We start from the raw sequence: 23,370 nt of genomic DNA, 5'->3' as shown, positions 1-23,370 counted from the left end.
CATATTGATTATCATTAATAATACAATGTGATTGTTTGTATGTACATTGTTCAATAATCTGTTTAATAAATTTGAAATTCTCTATTTCTTTCTTACATCATGGTAACGTAAAAATTTAAGTCCTATAAAATATATCCAAATAACATTTTCAATTACTCATTAATGAATTGTATCCTTTTAATAAAATTTACTTGTTTTTTCAATGAACATTTTTTAAAATCACGAATTATAATCGTGTAAATTCGAGGTAAAGGGAAGTCGATTGTTCAAGGTTACAGATTTTAAACGTGCCTTTATTTTTTGTATTGAAGGTCATCTCGACATTGAGAATTTACAATTAGAACTTCTTACTCCTTTTTTTACAGTTAGATCAAAACGTTGAAAGCGTTTCAGGTATCAGCTTTCCCTTCGGCGCGCCGTGCACCTGCCATCCTTGCTAAAGGGAACAAAAGAATTTTTGCCTGTTAGGTAGTATTTGATCCCTTGGATATTTGACCTGCTAGCAACAAGTGAATTTTTCCGTATCTTTTTTGCTGACTTTTTGAAAGAATTCTAAAACTCGTCGAACTGGCTTTTTCTCATAAACATACATCAATCTGTAGATTGGTTACCTTGGTTTTATGTAGATTTTCTTACGAATTGAAGACCTGTCTTGGGTTATCTGACAAATATATAAGGCGAATGCGCGCTTCACTTTCTTTTAGTTATGTCTACCTTTTCCCAATACTCGTGTCACAGGTGTCAATAAATTTATACCGAATCATTTTATTAAAGAAAGATATCCTTTATCTTATTTTCATCAACAAACAAGGTCAGTATAATGTTGTATGTTAACTCTAAATTTTCCTCCACTTTCTGATTTTTATCGTATATCTCTTGGAAACCTAAACTAATAGTCAATATGTACCCAAATTCTTCCGTTCATGAGTCCTTTTCATTACTCATCCGTGACCCAGTTCTCAGTTCCTCATTGCTTATCCATTTTCGAACCTTGTCCTCAGTGTCTCATCCTTTCTCATCCTGGTTTCTCTAGTCAGACTTTTTCTTTTATTCGTCGACAACAGATCCATTCAATTGCCTAAGACTTGTATACGAATATCTATTGTACGTTGTTAAGTGTACGTTTTCGTTTTATAATAAATGGTTGTAAGTTTTCGTACTTGGACTAGTGTTTTACTTAATAAAACATCAAGTTAATGAAACACAACAATAAAATAAATATTCCGATCGTTTGAATTTTCTCAAATGCTTAGGTATTATTTCACAAAAGTATTTGGAAATTAAGTAAATTAATAACTTTGACCAAATGCAAATGAGAATATAACAGAATCTTTATGTCTTAACGTATGTAGCATATGCCAGCGTATTGTTAAAATATATTGGTTTGCGATAAAAGATTAAAATTAATTAATAATAACGATTATTGTAGAAAAATGACAAGAAAATCAAAATATATGAGTAAAATTTTTACTAAATTTTTACAAAAGTTTGTAAAAAATACAAACAAGAAGTGCTTCGATGAAAAGAATCTTTTCAAGTTTAGCAGACTTTCGCAAGTATTTTCCGTTTGAGGGAACTAGGAAAGCTATTATCTACAGGTGTCGATTGCCGATACCTGGAAAATGTAGAATTGTCAGCAAGTCAAAATTTCTCCGTTTACGCTTTAAAACGGTAACGGAAAAATCCAACCTTGCCAGGTAACTGTATAAAGTGACGTGTTGGAACTTCCAATTAGGAAGACTTTTACAAGTTCAGTTAAAGGTGAAGGCTGATTTGTAAATGCATTACAACATTTTGCAATATTATTCAATTACTGATATTATTCATAAATATTAAATTTAATGAAGTCCTTTAGAATGAATGATGTATAGATGAATTTTTAACTTCTTTACAACTCTATTTAGTTAGTAGATGTATACAATCCATGTTTACTCTTTTTGGTATACAAAGACTTTTAAGTACTGTGGAAGTACCCACGTCTACCTATTTATCTATAATTCACTGCGGCTACTTGACTTAACCTCAGCATTAATCTTTGATACAGAAAAAAAAATATTTCTACATACAATATTTCAAAGTATTATGACATTAAAAAACAATTTCATATTAATCTTTTTGTGGGTTTAAAAAATTTGGAAAAATCCCATAAATTTTCATAAAAATTTTCCTATCTATTGATTTTTTTACTTTTATTAGACTTAAAATGTATCATGCTTAATAGTTATGTCTTTATTATTTTATGGTCTTTTCATAAATTATTTCATTGCAGTTATATATTTATTCACCATTATACAGTTATAAAAATTTGTTTTGGCTGCTCCAATGTTACTAAAATAATATTTGACAGTGAATTATATTTTCTGTTTTCAAAGAATGCAAAATGAGCCGCGAAAAAGAAATGAACAACAATTCATGAATGACACCACTGTCATATGATTAAAAAAATTAAAAAAAAATATTTTTGTACTTAGTTGTGTATTTGATACTCTTGTAAAAAAGTATGAAACATGCTCGACTTTAGTTTAATTTACAATATTGGGAAATAATGAAATCTAGGAGATCCAAATTGAAGCACAAAATGTTGTATGACATCTCCAATGTGATTTCGTTTTATATAAGGCCTTAAAGTTAACATACTTATGCTAAACTAACAATCACAGGATTCTGTAATTATATAGAAGCATTGAACGGCAAAAGGAGTAGAAAAAGTCTTAATATATTTTGTTGCATCTCTTATGATTTAACTTTTATAAGACTGCATTTTTTATACCTTATATATAGAAAAATGATAATTAGTTTAATATTTATAAATAATGCAGTGTTAATTGCTTCAATATGAGGTATTACAGCATCTGATATGAGGTACCAAAATTTTAGCGAATCCTAGCAGTTTGAAACGCTGTAGAATGCCATCAGTCAATTTTTCATTTGTTCGAACTAATTATATATTGAGAGATTGTATGTCAATACGTGTTTACGAAAGAATATTAAGGAAAAATCGGAATAATGAGATTTCTGATGGGATTTTTGAATTAATACTAAAATTATATGCAAGATTAATATACTAACTGTGTATTTCGTATTAGAGATTATAGTATAAATTGTTACTTCTGAGTTAGACTCATGATTTAGGCAGAATCGGTTAACAATTTGTTTAAATGTATAAGTAAAGAGATAAGAATTTAAATATTGTGTGTATCATATGAAGTAAGTAGGACTATTTAAAATTGACTCAAAGTGTAACAATCGACTGCATGTTAATATGCATTCATTAATTTATTATCATGTAATAATATTTTTCATTTGATAATATTAAAAAGGTAAATTAGTTTTTGACTGATAATATTAAAAATGCTTTTGCTGGTATGAGATACAGAAGGTTCTGCTTTCTGTTTAGTAACATATATTTAACATTATCATCCTGGTGTACAATATCAGGACACAATAAAAATAATGAATATTGTTCACATTATACCATAAGACTGGTGTCACCAAATAAGAATCGTATGCTGTCTATAAACGTACAATATTGGAGTTTTTATAACAGTTTTATAAATTATTGAAGTATATGAAAACTAAAATAATTCTATGTTAGCTCAACTTATTCTACTATAACGAAACTTAAATTTTTATTTGTTTCGTTTTAATGATTTTGAAAAGTAATATAGTTTCCTTCAATGGAATATGTAGTATATTCTTGAGTTAATGGTTTTTTTTACTTAAAAAAGGAAGACGAATACAGCAATATCCTTAAATGTAACTTTAAATGAAACTTGAAGAAATGATGCGTTAAATATGATAACATACAATATTTTTTGTCTTTGTGAACTACTTAATCGTTTACGTAGCAAAAGGTTTTGGAAAAACATGATTGAAAAACGCCAAAGAGCGCGATCGCGCTCCTTCGATTACGTATCAAAAGAAGCCAAAAAGCGCAACCGCGCTCTGATTACGCGTCCAAAAAAAGCCGGAGAGTGCGATCGCGCTCCTTTGATTACGTGTCGAAAAAGGTCAAAGAGCGCGATAGCGCTTTATATATATATATTAATTTATAATAGGTAATAACAAAATCCAAATTGGGTTACTGATAGCGATGTGACGTACATATGCGTCTGAAAGGCTGAGCGAGTTTCGACAAATTGTGGATGGGCCGTCAGTTATTTGTATTGGCCAAATGCGCTGGCTTTTTTTGACACAAAATCTGAAAAGCGCGAAAATGGCTCGTGGTACGCAAACGGTTAAACTACAGAAACTATTGTCTCTGTATTATGAATCTTAAATAATGTATTATGAATGTAAACAAATGCAAATAATGACAAAAATTAGTTATATTGTTAACAAGGAATAATAAAAAATATAAAATGTTATTGTGTATATAAAAATATTTGTTTTATCTTATACTATCTTTAGACTTCTTTGTTCAGAACTTACTTTATTTTGTAACTTCAGATTTTATACTATAAAAGATCTAATATTAGTTCTTATTGCTAAAAGGAAAACAGATTATTATACATACCTGAGAAGTATTAATTTGAGTTGGTGAAAAGGTTGTCTTCCTATAAACATTCATCAGTTCTTATTAGAAAAATAAAACAGTCTGTTACATATATTCGAGAAATATAATTTACCTTTTCTTAAAGTAACAAAACATCTATTTTTCTATAAGAAAATTTGCATCTTTCTTTGTATTGGTGAAGAGGTTGCCTTCCTGTCCAAAATTAAAACTAATTCTTATTATTAAAATTGAAATGCACTAACAAAACTACGTTTTATGTTACAATAGACTTTCATTTATAGTACAAATTATATTATTAGTTGTATTATATTAGTGAAAATAATGAGAAAAAGCCATTGAAATATTCTTAAATACACTGGAACCTTCAGTATCCAAGGCTTATGATCTACACTTTTGAGAATAACAATAACTTGTTACTTCTAATGATAGAAAAATATGTTTCAACTAGATATTTCTTGTTTTCAAGAGAGATTAATAAATTAGAATCATCTCTTTCTGTTATTCACAAAAGATATAGATTTTTATACATTTCTATTTATTTTGTTAATGTTGCAAGTCAAAGTGCTTTGTAATATATTTTTGTAGTGTGAAAAGATGAGATGAATTTAATGAATTTGATATGCAAGAATGGCTATCTAAAGTGACAAACAAATTAACGCGTTGATTGTTAACATCACATGAATTTTCAGTGCTAGAAATACCTGTAATCTGTAGGTCACAGTTGACTGGTTTAAAATAGTTCAACCAATAATCAGACAATTGAAACTAAAAGAATTAGACGTCAAGAGATTGATTGATAGACATCAAAGGCTGTTGATGAAAGGCTGTTGATGTCATGACAAAGCACCTATAAATGCAAAATTAATAGAAGACAAACAAGTGTAAATGAATAAATATATAGTCAAAAAGAATCTATTATTTACCAAATAAATTATAGACATAAAATAAATCTTCTAATTTCCTTCTGCAAGTTTTATTTATTCCATGAATCTGGATTTATGTGGGTTATTTATTTCCTGATGAAGCTGGTTCATCTTGTTTCTACTATAATTATTCATTTGTTAATTTATTTCTTGCTAGTTTTGAAGCTAAATAAACTTTTATTTATTAATTTTTATTCCTTATGCTTATTGCTACTTATACATATGAAATATAAGACAATACAGCTGTTTATGATTAGTAAGTTGAAGTTAATATATCTAGTTTAAACAAAATAATAATGCAAAGAGTTTGAAAATATAGCTTACCTTTTCTCAGATTGTTGATTAGACCAGTTTCTTATACTTCCTTAGTCTTTTTCTTTAGTTATCTGCTTCTAAAATATCATTTATTAAAGACTGTGCAACTGCTAACATAGTTTTGTTTGAGGCATATTTTTCAATAATATCAAATGCTTCCGCTAATTCTTTCTTCTTTGTATCTCTTGCATTTACTTCTTGATTTTGTTCCTCTTTTTGCTGTTCTTCTCTTAGTTGCTGTTCATCTTGTTCATCTATGGGTATATCAATTTCTTCCTCCTTATATTCTATTCTCATACCATTTTCTAATTGGTATGCTTTCGTAGTTGATTGAAAATGATCAACTTCTATCGATGTTCTTGAGGGACCATCTTCCCATGTAAAAAATGTTTCATCTACATTATTAGTATCATGATATTCAACTGCCTCTTTCTTCACTTCATCAATAGATGACAATCCAAACTCTACTGAACTAGACTCATTTGGAGTTTTTATCTGTTCATGTTCAGGGACTGAACGAATATTGTGGCGTTCCTTAAATCTTGTCACCCAGCCTCTGTTTGCGTTAAATTTTGAAGATCCTCCACATTCGTTGTTAATTTTTAATGCCTTCTCTTGTAATTTTGAATCAGTAAGTTTGTCTCCTAATGCTCTCCTTTCCAAAAACCAGAGATATAATTGATTTTCTATATCTTCATATACCGGTTTTCTTCGATTTCTTCGTGTCAACATTCGATTTCCTGGATTTGCATAATGTAGCAAATTTCTTGCATTTTTCCGAATGCGTCGAAGAGTTTTAACAGAAGTGTTATATTCATTGGCTACGTCAGTAGCTGGTATTCCAGTTTGTAGTTTATGACAAATTTCTATCTTTTGTTGTACCGTGAGTACGTTTTTATTAGTTTTTCTAGTACTTCTTCTTGTTGCCATAATAACGAAAATTCACATAGATTGTTACGATTACACTGATGGGTACGATGAGGATGAACTGGTGAGAGGCTCTCGCTGAGACTACCTATTTACAAACCGACAAAGATGAGCTTATTATTGAAACTTTAAGCGTTTTATTTAAAAGTATCTCAGGAGACATTTTTTCCACGGAAGTAGATGAATTACAACTCTATGAATCTTCCACTACGTAGCGGTGTAAATATCAACGAAATTCGTAGACGTATCATCAAGAAAATAGCGTTATTGGTGGCTCGTATGTCGCCAACTGTCTAGTAAATGTCTGTTCAGTTCAGTTCCTAGTTGGCTACATTAGACAGAGCCGAGAACCACATGTAAACGAAGAGGATGCTGAATAATTTTTCTCTATTTCCCTAGATGATTTATCATAGGAGAGTGTGATGACACTGTTTAATGAAAGTGATGTTGGTAGTAGTGTTTGATGTGAACATGAATAATACCGCGAAGCTTCTTATTAATAAATGTATTTTTAATGGATTTGCGTAGCAAACAATTACGTAGAGCATTCTTAAGAATTTTGTGCTTAAAAATCTTCTGTGTTAGATGTAAAAGCTATTTTGGTTTTCTGGTTTTAACTGTGTATTTTGAACAAGAGTAATAAAATATTTCATATGATTTTAGTTTAATTTGTTAAGTTTATTTCATAGTGTAACTTATTTAGACATTATTTATATATAGCTCATCACTTTCTTCATTTATAGATAGTCAAAGTAGAAACTCTTATGAAACAAACATGAATTAATAAAGAAATTAGAAGCTTCTGTGAAACATCCAAAATTTAAAAAAAGGAACAATTTTGTGTAATGAAATTGTGTGTGAATTTTGAATTTGGTACTTGAAAACAGGTAAGTGCAATAACAGACTTTATAAAATGATATAAACAAATTTTCATGTCACAATTGCACTATCATAAATTATGTATTTATTTTTCAGATAATTTTACTTTCATTGGGCAAGTGCTAGATTTGTCGAATCAAAAGTATTGAAAGAAGATAATAGGAAATGTTAAACTGGTTGTTCTCACAAGAAAAGGAGTATATACTGTTGAAAGATTATTGCTTCATTTTGTTTTGGATTTTTTGAAGGGAATTTTTAACGTTGATTTACTTTAAGCTTTCATTGCGGTTCTATAATCCAGATGATGTAATAAGTATCTATAACATTCTATTTATAAGCCACTTCATTATATTGACTATATAAGGAAAACATATTGAATACTATTATTTGACTGCAAATCTTTATATTTATGAGAAATTTCAGTCTGCGAAAAAGATAGAATTGTTATAATATCAAAAAAATATTGAAGTTATTGAAAGATAAATACATTTTATAATATTTGAAAAATAAAACAAACCTTTAATTAGATTCCATCTTTTTAATTTTGTGTACGAAATTAGGAATCTGCATAAACATCCGCAGTCTAATCAGATATGTCAGGTCGCGACATTACCGACAAAATTAGCCAAAACCATGGGTTTACGAGGATACACTTTTCACCTTTATATTAAAATATTTTGAACTGGAAAAGAGTTCATTCGATAGTCAGATTTTGCTGATATTCAGTAATATCAGTGTTCAAAGTAAAGTAAGAACTGGCAGTTCACAACCGTGAACTCAAAGCATTTTTAAGTGATTTGGAGATTGTTTTGAGCGAAATCATGACCAGAGCGCTCTCGACTGAACCTTCCTCTATTGAATGAGTTCTTTCTCATCTCATAATCTAATATAAGGACGAAAAGTGTATCCCCATGTCAGTAGTGCTTTTTGCCAGGTTATAGATAAAACAGAGTAAAAAAGTGATAGATTTACTTCGGTTGGTGCATACCAGGTGGCGCCTAATTAGGAGACATGTGATGCCCAGATTATTGACATTGACTAACAATAAGTACAGTATTCTCCTGATAAATGTAAAAACCGCCAAATCGACACCAAATCGACCGCAGGTGTAAATAGGTTCCGAGAGCGAATATTCGTGTGAGACAGTACTAATACAATGGCAAAAATTGTTTATTTTTGGTCCTTTTTGTACGCAATTTTTGTTAACATATTCCTGATATAGAAGTAGAAATTTGTAGCTTTCTCACCAACAATCGTGTCGTGAGTTGTGAAATGCGACATAAACAGATAGCTTAATCATAATAGTACGTATAAACCGTTGTTCTTGAAATATCTGTGGTGTTGCTTTCGATCTGTGTAAAGAAAATTTTAGGCTAGTTCCAACGTCGACTTGGCCTTCAGGTCCTTGAACAGGTCATGCAATAAAGCGTTACTGACCCTCTGTACTGCTTTCTGCAAAGCTTTTTTCTGTACTGTGTCACACTCCCCCTCGGAAAATTAAAGGTTCTAATATGTACATACCGAGCAAAGAAAGTGTTGGCAAAACGCTAACAATAATAACTGCTCTTATGAAACGACGTGTCGAGTCGTTCTTGTACGAGCATTGTTTCTGTAGAAGCTACAGACTTGTTTGAATAAAAACTGTTTTATTCTATGCATGCAGGGTAGAAATTATAAAGCGTTACAAATGAATATCTCTAAAAATATTGATTATGGGATTTTTATTTTTCTCAGTGAACGCGTAAAGGTGAAGTGAAGGTCACAATCATTTTTTCAAATGGAACCGTACTTACATTTTTTGCTAATATTGTAACTTATTTTAAGATGAATTTGAAAACAATCTACAGAAGGTCATTCAAGGTCAAACTTGGAAATGCCGAAAAGGTGATTGAAATAAATGTATTGATAATTTAATGTAATTGCGTTTTATTTGTACAGTATTCTCTCGATAGCAGGCCTCTGGAGCTACGCGTTAGTGGTATCAGGTCTTTTCCCATTCCTAGCGAGAGGACTCCTTGAATCGGATAAGATTTGCGGTTTGCCTGCCTAGCGTATCTCGATTCTGTGTAGATGAGACAATACTAATATACTATTACAATTTCTTTATTTTTAGTTTTTCATCAATGAAAATTTCACAAATTGTTGATTAAAATGGTACCAATCACGATATAATTTTGATCATATTTATTTATTGATGCACGAGAGTATTTTCTGAATACAAGGAATGAATTTGTTAATATGAATAGAATATACAAGGAAATCAAAAGAGCGAAGACGTTCCCTCTACACGTTACAAATTTCATAAATCGATTTTGTACATTTTGAACTGTTTTGTTTTTCGTCTTCGCTGTGACTTAGAAGTTCTTTAGCTCAGATGTTACAGCAAGCGAAAATGAAACCAAGCATGACATAATTTGGACCATTTGCAAATTATGATGAGCGATATGTATGTAATGAAAGAAATGTTAACATTCGTTAAACCGGTAAATATAATTCAAAGATCATGTTTGGCATCGTTTCAATTATGAAATTCTCCCCAATATGATGATGAAATTTTTATTCACAAAAAACCAGAAATGAAAAAATTTATGCTTAGTAATAACGTTACGTTGTGTTGTCTCACCGATACGCAGGTACTTGAACCTCTTTGGACCTTAACTCTCCGTCCCCCTCTCTCTTTCAATCACTGTCCTTTTCTGCAAGAAAAGCAAACCGCCGACCCTAATTCCGAAATAATTTGACGCCGAAATTCGTAGTACCTACTTGATAGTGGGATTGGACTAAGTTCTAAAGTTGGTACCACTATTGCGAGAGTACTGTACTCTGCTACGCGGCAACGTCTACCCTGAACGTGAGGCCCCGCATAGTGGTGTACGTACTCCAACACCAAAGGTCTAGCAGGGTGTATTGATCTAATAAGTCTAATTCGAGTAACTTTTCTTTCTTTTTAATACTTCCAATATGATATGGCAAAATCAACAATCGCGAACTATAGTATTGTATGTATTTATAACATGTTTACTTGCCTATTGCATGTTTAAACCTTTTATTTCCTGTTCTTTTATCCTATTGTTTGGAACATGTTCCATTCAGCACAAAAGTTACAAATTCATTAATAATGAAAATTTTCTAAATAACACTGATAGTGAAACATTAACGATCAAGCACTGAAATATTAATAACAGATAACACTGCACCATTTGTAATAGTAGTTTAAATAATAATAACTGTCATATTGTGCTACACATATACTGCACATACACATATAATACTAATAAAGTAGATTTAAACCAATTTAATAGACAAAAAATTAAAAACTTCAAATAAGACGACAAGGAAATCAACGGTCGCTTAGACATACTTTCAGTGTTGTTAAAACGTTTCTGAACTTTTAAAACTCTTCGCACAATTTCCCAAAAATTCCAGATTCGGAGTTGACAGTAACCAGTTATTAGTTTTACGTTTCCTTCCGGAAACATTTTTAAAAAAAGGGGAGAACAATAGAAAAAGTAACCCTGAGTTTAACTGGATACTTGCATTTACAAAGATTCAGATGTTGCAATGGCCCTGGAGAACTCAGGTCAGGTCAGAATCGTTCTAACATCGACATCGAAAGCATGTTTAATCGATCGTTGATCTCCTTCATGCCTTATTTGAAGTTGTTATTTCTTAGTCTACTACAGTAGTATTTACTATTAGTGTTTCAGTGTTTGATCATTAGTGTTTGTGCTATTGTGATTACTAAATTTATGCTGAATGGAACGTGTTCCAAAAACAGGATAAAGAATAAGAGATAGAAGGTTTAAACATGGAATAGGTAAGTGAATGTATTATAATTACATATAATATTATAGTTCACGATTGTTGGTTTTGCCATATCATATTGCGTAGCAGAGTAGTGTTAGTCCATGTTTCCATGTGTAACTCTACACAGTCAAACCGATACCAAATCATTAACAATTTTTCTTGACTAAACGGTTCGTTTGCGGCACATGGTTCCTTTCAAACATTTTCTCTGCTAAAATATATGAATACGATTACGTAATAGAAAAAAATTAATATTAATTTTCAATGTTATAAACAATTTTGCGATCAGGTTTTTTTACAAATGTTCATCGATTCAGAGGTGTAGATACACCCCTTTTAGCTGTGATCATTAATATTTTTATACCCTGTACGGTAGTGTCGGCTACGCTCCGCACATACATATTTAGCATTGCGGCACTGCCGTGCCGCTTGATATCCATACACTTCGTGTATCGCGTTCAAACAGTCCAATCTCGCAATATGCATCTTCGATTGGAGTTTCTGTCAGTGGTTACTGTATCAATACGGAAAAGATGCAGAAATTTTAAATAAAATTCTCTAGACTGACAAAAGTACCTTTACTAGGGTTTGTGGTTCCAACACAAGGAAAATCCACATGCAAGAACAGTCAGAAATTTCCAATATCGATGGACCGTAAACGTTTGGGCGTGGATAATTAGAAACAAAATTTTGGGGACGTTTTTTTTACATGGTATCTTGACAGCTGCGGTATATCTACGTTTCTTGCAGAACGATCTGCTGTTGCTGTTGGAAGATATTCCATTAAGTATGCAGAGGAATATAGTATTCCATCAAGATAGAGCTCCGGTCTAGTTTGCACAATGTAGAAGACAATTTTTTAACAGAAATTACGAGGATCGTTGGATAGGATGATCGGGTCCGGTAACCTGATCACCGCGATTTCCCGATCTTACCTCCTTAGATTTTTTTCTTTGGGGATACGTTAAACAAAAAGTTTACAGGACCGAAATAGACATTGAAAAAACATTACGTCAAAGATGTCGTATCTCGATGGAGTATGACAAAAATGTCTATGTCAAAGTGTATCAAATTCTACAATAAAAAGAATATATAAATACAATAAAATAAAAGGATATATAAACGGAAAGAGATGTTTTTGAACATTTACTGTGAACGCAGTGTTAAAGGGGTTAGAAATAAGAAAAGTGTTTACCTAAAAAGAGTAAAATAAAATTTAGTCTTACTACAAAAGGACTGTGTGTAGAAACATTAATGTCAAAGCAGTGTGTCATTTTGATTTGAGGAATATTATGAAAGTCTATATGAACATTTAGATATGTTTGAACTAACACGGTTAGCTCTCCAGTTTTTGTAAACCTGTATTAACGTGTACCTCCTGTGTGTGTTTGCGAGCGTATATTGTTGCACTGGTTCCACTTTAAACTGCGCGCCTCAGAAGTCGGACCCGTGATTTTTAATTGCTAATATCTCGGAAACGATGCTTCAGATTGCAAAACGATAAGGGACTTTTCCATTTTTTTTAGTATAAGGTACTTGTATGTTCCGGGATGTCCCTCAGTTTTGAGTATATGGTCTAAGGTTCCAATAACTAAATCGGTTTAGTTAGAACGATTCGGATCTTTGAATCATATGTTCGAAGATAGAGGATCTAACGATAAGTTCTATAGGTATGTACTATTGAACATTATCAACAGTGATAAAACAGTTATGAAGTTATATAAACAGTTGCATGAAGAACGTACAGTAAATGGCACATGATAAAGATGAAAGAAGGGGTGGAAATTCTACTTTATCACGATACATTTTCACGTTACCCGAAATATTTTTCTCCATCGTGGCGACAGTGTTCGATATGTTAAAATTCGCGTCGCATGCACGGAGGACGCGAAGGTAATTAAGTGGAGAAGCAAGGCCCTTGAAGTTGTGCAAAAGACGCAGCTAGAGAGCCGCAGAGGTCACGGCTCGTGACCCACTTTGTTCATCGACAACTGCTTCCTACTTCAAGAACACCTTGTTCGTCCCTCGTTGAACATAGCAAACGTAGGCAAGGCTCAACCTGTAGAAATATTGCCTTAAAAAAATCGTGTCGAGCACTAATCGGACATCTCCGAAGATTGCAGTTAATGTTCATCCGCGGCGGTAAAATGTATAGGATCATACACAAAACTGTCCGCGTGCCAGATTGTTTAAAAATGAAGTTTATCCTGCATTGCAATATATACGATGTCTTCTTTTGACTCTTCCAGACGAATACATAATTTGGAATTGTTGGTCATTTCTTTTAATTGGTCTTTAAAGATGATTATTGGTAGTTATACAATATACCTTATAGTCCTACACTGTCTAACTATGGAGAAAAGTAGTGTCTACTAAAAATATTGTACTGCTATTTTACACTAAAACAAGACGTAAAATATTCAAAATCTGTAGTTACTGTTTTTTTCTATAGTTAAGCAGTACATATAGGGCATTCCATTTAAATGAGGTTGTTAAGATTTGAGATTTACACATGAAGAAACCTCTAGGACTTAAAATTCTAACTTTTATGAAAGTTTGTATTAATATAGAACATAATGAAGTATGTAAACATAAAAAGTCTTCTTTAGAAATTCAAGCAGAAGTGGTGAAATTATTTTCCCAGATAGTTGCATCTTGTCATTTTCTGAGTATAACTTCGTAGTAATACAATGCAGAGTAAGATTTCAATAATAAAATTTGCATTAAAATTATTTTTTTACGGTATGTTTTAAACAATCAAATACATACATACTTATTGTTAGAACTAAACTAAACTTAATTTCTTTTGAGATCAAACAACTCCTTTTTCTACATACAATAATAAGATAGTTACACAGGAAAAGGGCCACCTCACTGATTTTGATGAAATTAAAATATATTGTAAAATCCAACATCCTGACCATATTTCTTCTATAATACATATGTGTAACCGCCGCTCCGCATGAGCTGAATGGCGCGGCGATAACATGTATAGGAAAATGTTAGATATTCAAAATTAGCAACATATTTCAAGGTGACTAAAATTGACAGAATGGCACCTCTTTTGTATACTTATCAATAATTTTATACTTTACTTAGTTTGTGGCTAGTTTATTAATTCTTTATTTCCATAATATATCACTGTATATAAAATATGAATATGGGACTAAGATAGTTTGACTCAATTGATTAGATTAATGACTAAAGGTGAAGGTACTTGTTTTCAAACTTTATTGAAATGGCCTATGTTCATGTATAATTTTGTACAACTGGTTGTTAAGCACTGAAAGCATTTCTTAAGAAGTTTGAGAATTGAAGAGATAGCACTTAATAGAATTACTTACACATATTGTATGAATATAAGTATAGTATTATATTGTACATGCTCTATTAAGAAAATAAGGATATAATTTCTTCTTCTTACTTGCAGTTAAATGAGTAATTATTTAAGTATGTTAATTGTGATGTTCGTATGCCATTGTAATTGAACTTTCATGAGGTAGCTAATTATGTGGGAGCTGTAAAAAATTTGAATTTGCGATGTACAGACAATTTTTTGGTTAATTACGTTCCTAATTAGGGTTACATTGTGTCTGTATGCTTTAAATGTACTATACTAATATGATTGTACATGCAGAGGATTCTTGTGTAGATAAAACTTTCGTAAGAATTTATTACTCACGTTTCTTACTAAATTATACATGATTGTAATTACGGTAGTGTAGTTACCGTTGAATGTTCCTCAGAGTAAGATATTTTCCCATGTCCACTTGTCGATTTCTTGTAGGAATTCTCATACACATTTCTATGTAATCTGTTCTTGCGTTTATAAAGAGTGTATACAATTGAATAGATACTTTCATTATGAGTTATACGTGCAGGCTATCATAATTAATGATAGCATAAATCATAATTATTAGTGATAATATTTTGAAAGTATTCTTATCCTTTCTACTATAACTTTTCAAACATATTCCCTGATAATTGTAATTTTATATGTGATTGTGGTTAGCGATTATACTTTTAAATACAAGTATTAAAAAGAAAATTGTGTATTCAGAATATTATATTATGTATATTCTGATAACTTCAAAGCACGTGGATGTGTAATAATGATTCTTATTTACGTACAATAACGATTATTTGTAATTCCATCTTTTCGAAAATAGTTGACCAAGAAATGAAATTGTCTAAAACAAAGGTAAATTTTTATTGGTACTTTGTTTAACAGATATCTTTACAATGCGTTGTTTGAAGTACATTTAAAAATTGTAGTACATACAAACAGTACAAATTTTTCATTATTCGTGATTAGTATACTTAATATGATTTTAAATTATATTTTAGTAATAGATTTTTTTTAAATGTAAGTACGTATAATATGTTTCACTTCGTCAAAATTGTATATGTATAAAAACTTTTTATATCTATGTGTAGAAAAATTATCAATACAATCTAAATAGTGCGTTTAAAACAAGCAAGCGAATACTCCTTCCCCCACTTCAACAAAATGCAAGTGACACAGGAATTTCGTTCATTTGCTCATTTCATCTGTTTCGTTCATTTATTGATTTTATTCATTCGTAATAACTTTAATTTTGTTAAAGTGGGACAGGAACGAGCATTCGTTCGCTTGATTTAAACTTAAACGCACCATAAAGTATTCATTTTTTAGTTCAGATTAATTTGATTAAAATATATATTTTACTTTTAATTTTCAGAACTCACAAGTTAAAAATGAAACTGAGTTTTGTCCTCTATTGCATTTCTTTGATTGTTCATTTTGCTGTCGCTGGCATACCACTACCGCAACCAGGTGACCCTCAAGAACATCTTTCGAAAAATTGCCGAATTCCAGACTGTCCTGTCATAAGAGGTGTAGAAAATCATGAAAGAGTGATTAATTTACCGTATCCTCCGGACTGCTTACAGTATATTGAATGCAGAGGATCGGAAGCTCGTGTCGTACCCTGTCCACCTGATGAAGTTTTTGATAAGGTGAGTACTGAGTATAGATGTTAATTTGTTTGATTTTAATTAGTTATAGATATCTTACTAAGCTAACCGATCCCTTTTAAGAAAAATATTAGAATGATTTCATTAGCATCTATTTAAGGCTCTCGTGCAAATTTTAATCAAAATTGTCCTCCCTTCCTAAATATCAATTAATGCAACTTATACAGAGTGCTCCACAATCGCTTCAAAAAGTAATAAGTAATTAAAGCTGTGTCTACTAGAATATTGCAAGTAGCTTCAAAGATGTACAAAGTTATTACTGCTATAATTCATTATGGCGAATCTATTCATAAAGGACATTATACTTGTCTCCTAAGGTAAAAGAATTCTACATGAATGCATGCTGATGGCTAACGTTCGTCAGACGCATTTGCCACGAGGTGTCAAAGACGCTTATATATTTATCTTAGAAAATATGTCACAGTACATTATCAGAAATCACAATACGTACACATAATAAGTAACAAAAAGACATGTAGAAACGCTATATTGTATAGAAATAATAATATTCTACATGTCAACAGCAAAAATAAGTGACATTTCCCCCAAAAGAACATTTAAGATGTAAAAACAGTAAGTAGTTCAGTTCAGTTTGGACAGTTGTTCGTATCAAAAATTTCCCCAAAAAATTAACACACGAAAAATCTCCAAAAAGTTAATCCACCCAAAAAAGCATTCAAGAGATACTAATTCCTTCCAAAAAGTATCCAAGAAATATTAGTGAACAGCCCAAAAGTACCTTCAAAAAATATTAATTTACAAAAATGAAACCCAAAACTTTAAAAGAATATAATAAAAAACTACTCCCAAAAATGTTTATTACCATTTGATTTTAGAAAAGTACTGAAATCAAAAATAGTTGCTCCATTTGTACATTGTGTTTTACAACGTGTTAATTAGAAAATCACTATGAAACAATATTTTAAATGAAATTACAAATAGCGGATACATGTGAAAACTAGAAAAATTAAACCTAAGGTGTACTTGGCGGACCCTTTTTATTAAAATCATATACATGCGAAATTGGCGTAACAAATAAAACTGGAAAAATATAATATAAACTCCAAAAAATATGAAGCCCGCTAAAAAATATTAATCCATAAAAATGAATTTCAACAAGTATTAAACCTCTAAACGATATCGAAAGCTCCCCTAACGATTATCCAAAATATATTAAACTCCATAAATATGTAACCTTTACAAATAAGATTCAAGGTCATAAAGTGTATATTCAAATAATATCTCATATAATGTCGTTATTTGTATACTACCGAGGGCACCTGACGCCACAAGCCGGTTATCCGATGTTGATAAAAGGGACCTCCCAAGTACACCTTAGGTTTAATTTTTCTGATTGTTACATGTCTCCGTTATTTGTCAATTCACTTAAAATATTAATGTTTTATCGTGATTTTATAATTTTTTTGTTAATTCTTTTGTCTAATGTTAATTTCTTTTGTTGTAGTTCATTGGGTTTTGATCTAATTTTAAATTTTGTACAATCGAAAGAAATAATACAAGCTTTAGAGGAATTAAAACATCAGAGCACCGTAACATCAGTATGCGGTTCTCTGATTCGAAGAACAAGAATGGTACTTTCAATAATTTATTCTGTAATGTAAATGTAAAACAATCAAATTATTAATGAATGCAGTATCAATACTTATCATGACGTTGGCACTCCTTATTGTTATGTATGCACACCGGACGAATCTTGAAATTCAATTTTTTCGGAAACTGAGCATCTTATAAAAAAATACATATGGACTCATCATCGTTACATGTGGAATCAGCATCTTGTCCATAAACTTATTTGAATTTAATTGTTAAAACAAAAAAACGCATTGGTACGAGATATTGCATAGAACGTCATCATTTGATCTTTAGACTCATTTCTCAAAATTTCATAAAAATCTTTGGGGATCTCACCAAAGAGTCTCCTTCCGAGTCGGAAAGTGAAAGTATTTGGAATATCAAAAAGATTGCGTGTGGTTCATGCCACTCGCTGGTGACTTGAACCTAAGCGTTTCAAGCTTCGTTTCGAAGCGGTCCGATGCGCTGAGCTCACCTACTGTTCGCGCTACAGCAATGTATCTCAGAATGACATTTCACGGGACTTCTTGTGAGACATAAACAATATACGCAGCTCACACGATTGTGTGTGTAGTGGAGGGGCGAATTCTCAATAACTCGCGTGCCAAATCTGGGCATCACGGACCTCTTGATTAGGCGCCGCCTGGTGCGCAGCAATCCAACTAAACTTGTCATGTTTTTACTCTGTTTCATAATCTGGCAAGAAGCATTCCCGAAGTGGGAATACACTTTTCGTTCTTATATTATAAGATTATGAGCTGGGAAAGGGTGCATTTGTCAGAGGAAGCTTCAATCGAGAGTGCTTTGGTCATGTTTTTGTTCAGAATAGTCTCTAAATTACATAAAAATGCTTTAATTAGATAGTTGTGAATTGTCGATTTTTTCTTTACTTTAAACACTCATATTACTGAACATCAGCAGAATTTGACTAAATCATGGGCAGAGCGTTCTCGATTGAATCTTCCTTTATCGAATGAGTCCCTTGCCCAGTTCAAAATCTTCTAATATAAGGACGTAAAGTGTACCCCCGTAGACTCATGTTTTTGCCTAATTAAGGGAGTATGATCAGATATGCCAGGGCAGCGACATTACCGATAAAACTAGTAAAAAACATAGGTTCATGAGAATCAACATTTCATCTTTACATGAAAAAATTTTGAGCCGGGAAAGAGTTCATTTGAAAGAAAAGACTTCAACGCAGCGCGGTCTAGTCACGATTTAACGTATTTCTGCTTATATTCAGTAACATGAACGTTACAAAGTAGAGCAAAAATCGATCATTCACAGCTACGGAGTTTAAGCATTTTTATGTAATTTTGAGAGTACTTTGAACAAAATTACGATCAGTTCGAGCTGTATTGAACTTTTTTCTTTCGAATGAACCATTTCTTAGCTTAAAATCTTCTCATATAAGGATGAAAAGTCGATTTCCGTAAACCTATGCCTCAGCATTGCTTTTGCTGGGTTATCGATAAAACAGAGTAAAATACGTGAAAAGTTGAGCTTGTGCGAACAAGGTGGCGCATAATTAGAAGGGCTTGTAGGGCTCTACATATCATGTTTATACAGGTGTTCATGTGAAACAATACAATATATTTAACTTCATAAAATAACTATATATAACTAATATAAAATATGTTTTTATCGGATGTGCTCACGACTGTAGTCGGAACGGAAGTAAGAGCTTGGTGTTTCCTCTTTTCTGCACGTGTCTGGTGTCGCAGGACGCCAGTCCACCTGGCGCATGGCTGCCAACTTGTAGAGTTAATTCCCCATGCGCTGGTGTGCGCTTGTGTATGCATGTTACACTCCACAGGTTTGTGGCGGCACTCTATCCGTGCTATGTCATATCACTAATAAGTTCGTTAGTAATTTACGTTCCATACTAAGTAATCTAAGGTCTAGAGGCAGAAGAAATGTTTGTAAAGTCTCGATGAAATACAGAATATAAGAAGCAATAAAAGAGACAACCACGTGTTACTGTGAAAACGACTGTTTCGATTCCTAGCCTCCCACATAGAAATATGCGCCATAGGCTGCGATGTGTAATCGCAATCTGTGATACTCAAATTGACGATGCGAGTTACTGAAAATTTCCCTCTCCACTAGACACATCGCCGCAGGAATCACGTGTACATGAGTTCTGCACTTCTGGTAATTTCTGACAGCTTTGGAGAGTTAAAAGAGAAGGCGAATGTAAAAGGAGGCTCCCTTTCTTGAAACTAAAACGTTCAAGTTGCGGGCAAGCGACATGGGCCATGTGCAATCTTTTCGGTTGTCCAAATATATTCACTTTCCAATTTATAGTTAGAACGGGCTCTTCAGTATGATCTTCAGGGGGTTGTATGAAATTTTCAGATATGAATCTAGAAATTAATTGGTGACATTTTATGGAACACTTCGTGTTAATGCGTATTTCTTATTAACAATTAAAACCAAGCTATGTACAGGCTATAGTAGGATGTGTGGTATAACCGAGAAAGGCGTGAGTCTATACAGTAGGATGTTTCTGAACAGTACGGGATACGTTTAAGGAGCGATTCTAGAGATCAAAATAACACGAAGATCAAGAATAACAATTACGCGTTTGGGGCTTCGTATTTTCAGTTATAAGCCTTTAAAAATCTGGTGAAAAGTATCAAAAATGAGCCCGCGCGGAGGCCTCGAGCAGTGATTGCCCGAACAGTATTATCGCACCGTGGTAAGGGGAGACGAGAGGTCACTCACCGTCGAACAGCTGACAGGAAATTTTATGACACTTGACAAAACTACAGGATTCAAAATTCAGTTAGAATTAATGTATATCATTGAATACCAATAATCTTGTCTATTCGTTGCAATCCATACGCCAATTCAGAACAATCATTACGAGATGGAAAGGATTAATATGTCCACCTTCATGTAAATTGTCTATATGTCTCTCATCTGCGAACATTGAAACACCATACGAGGGTATCGTTGAATAACACTAAACCAGTCAATCCAGAGAGCAAGTCAAAACACACCTTATGAAATTTCGGAGTAAAAAGGGTTATGTAATGTGTCCACCCTCCGATTAATCTTCTGGTCCAAATTCACATACGAAAAAAGTGCATGTACTACTGAAAGTCTTGGTGTAGAACTTGGAGGAAAACCGCACACACAACGGGAGCATCGGAGAAAAGGACTAGATTTGTAGGAAAACTCGGCAAGTATCACGAATATTTGCACAAACGTCCGATGCGAAGGTCCGTCAAAAAAATTAACTTTTCTTTCAATTTCTTTGGAAGTAAGGGCATGCAGACGAATCTGATGTCAAATCACAGAGTCGCATGAAATGTTAGTAAGCCTCGTAACCTATGTATTAATTGACACAACTCGAGCGGCTAAGCTGTATTGTGAGGGATCTGTCAACTTCGAATGGGACTACTGAAGGTAATCGTAGGTTTGAAAACAATCTAATCAAATTGCAATGAATACTTTAGTACATTCTAAAATCAGTCTTTACGTACAAGTGTATAGTGTAGTGTTATCGCATAAAATGTATGATTCTAATGCTGGGTGTTAACGCATTGGCGATCGGGGGACTTACAGAGTGGTCGTACAAATTGCTGTATAGAATTTATGCAGATTCGCGGGCTCTGTAAGGTCAAACTGTAGATTCGAAAGAGAATTTTAGCCCGAATAGCAACCGATCGTTGTGAACCCCTTAGGGCTAAATCTCAGGGTTTATATAGGTCGAGAAATGAGTGGAAATTCGTTATAAATTTCCATATAAGGAGATTTATAAACGAAAAAAGAATGAGAGTGTTAGGGCGTTTTCTTTTAATAGGCAGAAACTCGAATATTTAGAAAAGTAACGAAAAATATTCTTCGTACGTAACACAACAAATAGTTCACAACTAGATTTAGATGAAACAGTTAAATGACTCACCCTATATGTATAAATTAAAACAATTAAAAACTTTAAAGTGAAATAATGTTTTTTCGTCGGTTTTAAAATCTGTAGAATTTGCATACATTTTCTACGTGTATGCTTCGTTCGTGCTGTTCAATTGACCATAACGAAATAAATAGATTTAAAAAAGATTATTCAGTTTCTACTTCTAGGCAATTGGTTTCATACTTGCCAACTATTATTTTTTTAATTAAAAAAACGAGTATAATTAGTAGATACTGTGAAAATTCAATATTGTTTATAAATTGAATAGAATTTCGTCTTTAACACGTTTCGTGTTCAAGTTTTGAAATAGCGAAATTGTCGGAAAAGTTTTATCCGCTCTCAAGTGACAGTACCGCTTGCCCCTCGGTCAATAGTTTTCCAAGGTCGTCAGTTCTCCTCGATACATATATCGATGTAGCACGAGACGTGTTAATTTCTTTCTAATCATGTTACCCAAATTCAGTAATATTAATTAAATTTGTAATGAATGAAAATGAACGAAGTATCTGTAACTTGAAAAGTGTCTTTGTTTTGCATGCTTTTTAATTATTTTTTTATGTTAATTTAATTTCTGAAGCTATATCTATTAAGATTTGAACAATTTAATGAAATTAAAAATTTAATGCTTATTTAGCTTAAATATACATAAGTATAGATAGTTGAACAATAATGTAGAATTACAAAAATTTGGGAATTTAAAAGGAACGTTAGTGAATTTCGACGTCAAAGAATTTTAATAATGATGACCATATGAGTTGGCAAATATATATACATTAACAATAATTTTGAAAACATGAGTAAGTAAATATACATATAGCTGGTAATCATTTTTCAAGTTTTAGGTATAGATATATTACCCAAAGGTAGACATACATACGTATACATAGCTATTTACCTACTTCATGAATTACTGTTAATATCAATTATCACGCAATAAACTTGGAACTGCATCGATCGTACACCCACGCTTAGATAAATTTCCCGTGAGAAAGGGGGATAGTACATTTATCTTTGTCGATCTTCTACGACATGACACATCATTAATTTTCTCTTTCATTATTGGACGTTAACAATTAATAATTGTAAATATAAAGGACCAGAATACAAACATAGCAATACAAATTAGGAGACAGAAAATACGTAGGTACATTATCAGTTTACTTAAGAAGGTAGGTTTGCGGAGTAAATGTATGGCATGTAGATACTACATTTTTAACATGATTTTCTTTCACAAAATTACAAAGTGCGTCAGACATTTCTCAGGATAAATTATGTTCTTAATAGAAAATTATTATGGAAACGAAAATATGTTTTCTAGATTGCTATCGTCTGGACTTGAGTTTCATTAAATTATAACAGGAATAAATATCAATTTTGTTCGTTAATCATTAATATTGTTGAGTCCTGTTAAAAGAAAATGTAGTAGGTACGAAATAAGGATATTTGTTTGCAGGATACGCATTTACACGATT

At 32.1% G+C, this 23,370-nt stretch overlaps 2 long non-coding RNA genes across 2 annotated transcripts; one reads left to right on the top strand and one right to left on the bottom strand.

Annotated features, from left to right (window-relative positions):
• Positions 1-272: 272 nt before the first annotated feature.
• Positions 273-1,254, bottom strand: LOC143186602 (uncharacterized). Its single transcript, XR_013003077.1, has 2 exons — positions 612-1,254; positions 273-496 (listed from the first exon to the last, which is right to left on the bottom strand). It is a non-coding gene; the product is annotated as an uncharacterized LOC143186602 (long non-coding RNA).
• Positions 1,255-6,822: 5,568 nt separating this feature from the next.
• LOC143188151 (uncharacterized) lies at positions 6,823-8,037 on the top strand. The gene is made up of 3 exons (XR_013003492.1): positions 6,823-7,317; positions 7,425-7,568; positions 7,657-8,037. It is a non-coding gene; the product is annotated as an uncharacterized LOC143188151 (long non-coding RNA).
• The last annotated feature ends 15,333 nt before the right edge of the window (positions 8,038-23,370 follow it).

This window comes from Calliopsis andreniformis, chromosome 2 (assembly GCF_051401765.1).
Source record: "Calliopsis andreniformis isolate RMS-2024a chromosome 2, iyCalAndr_principal, whole genome shotgun sequence".
NCBI lineage: Eukaryota > Metazoa > Arthropoda > Insecta > Hymenoptera > Andrenidae > Calliopsis > Calliopsis andreniformis.
The sequence above is the reverse complement of the archived record's forward strand: the minus strand, read 5'-3'. Positions and strand labels throughout refer to the sequence as shown.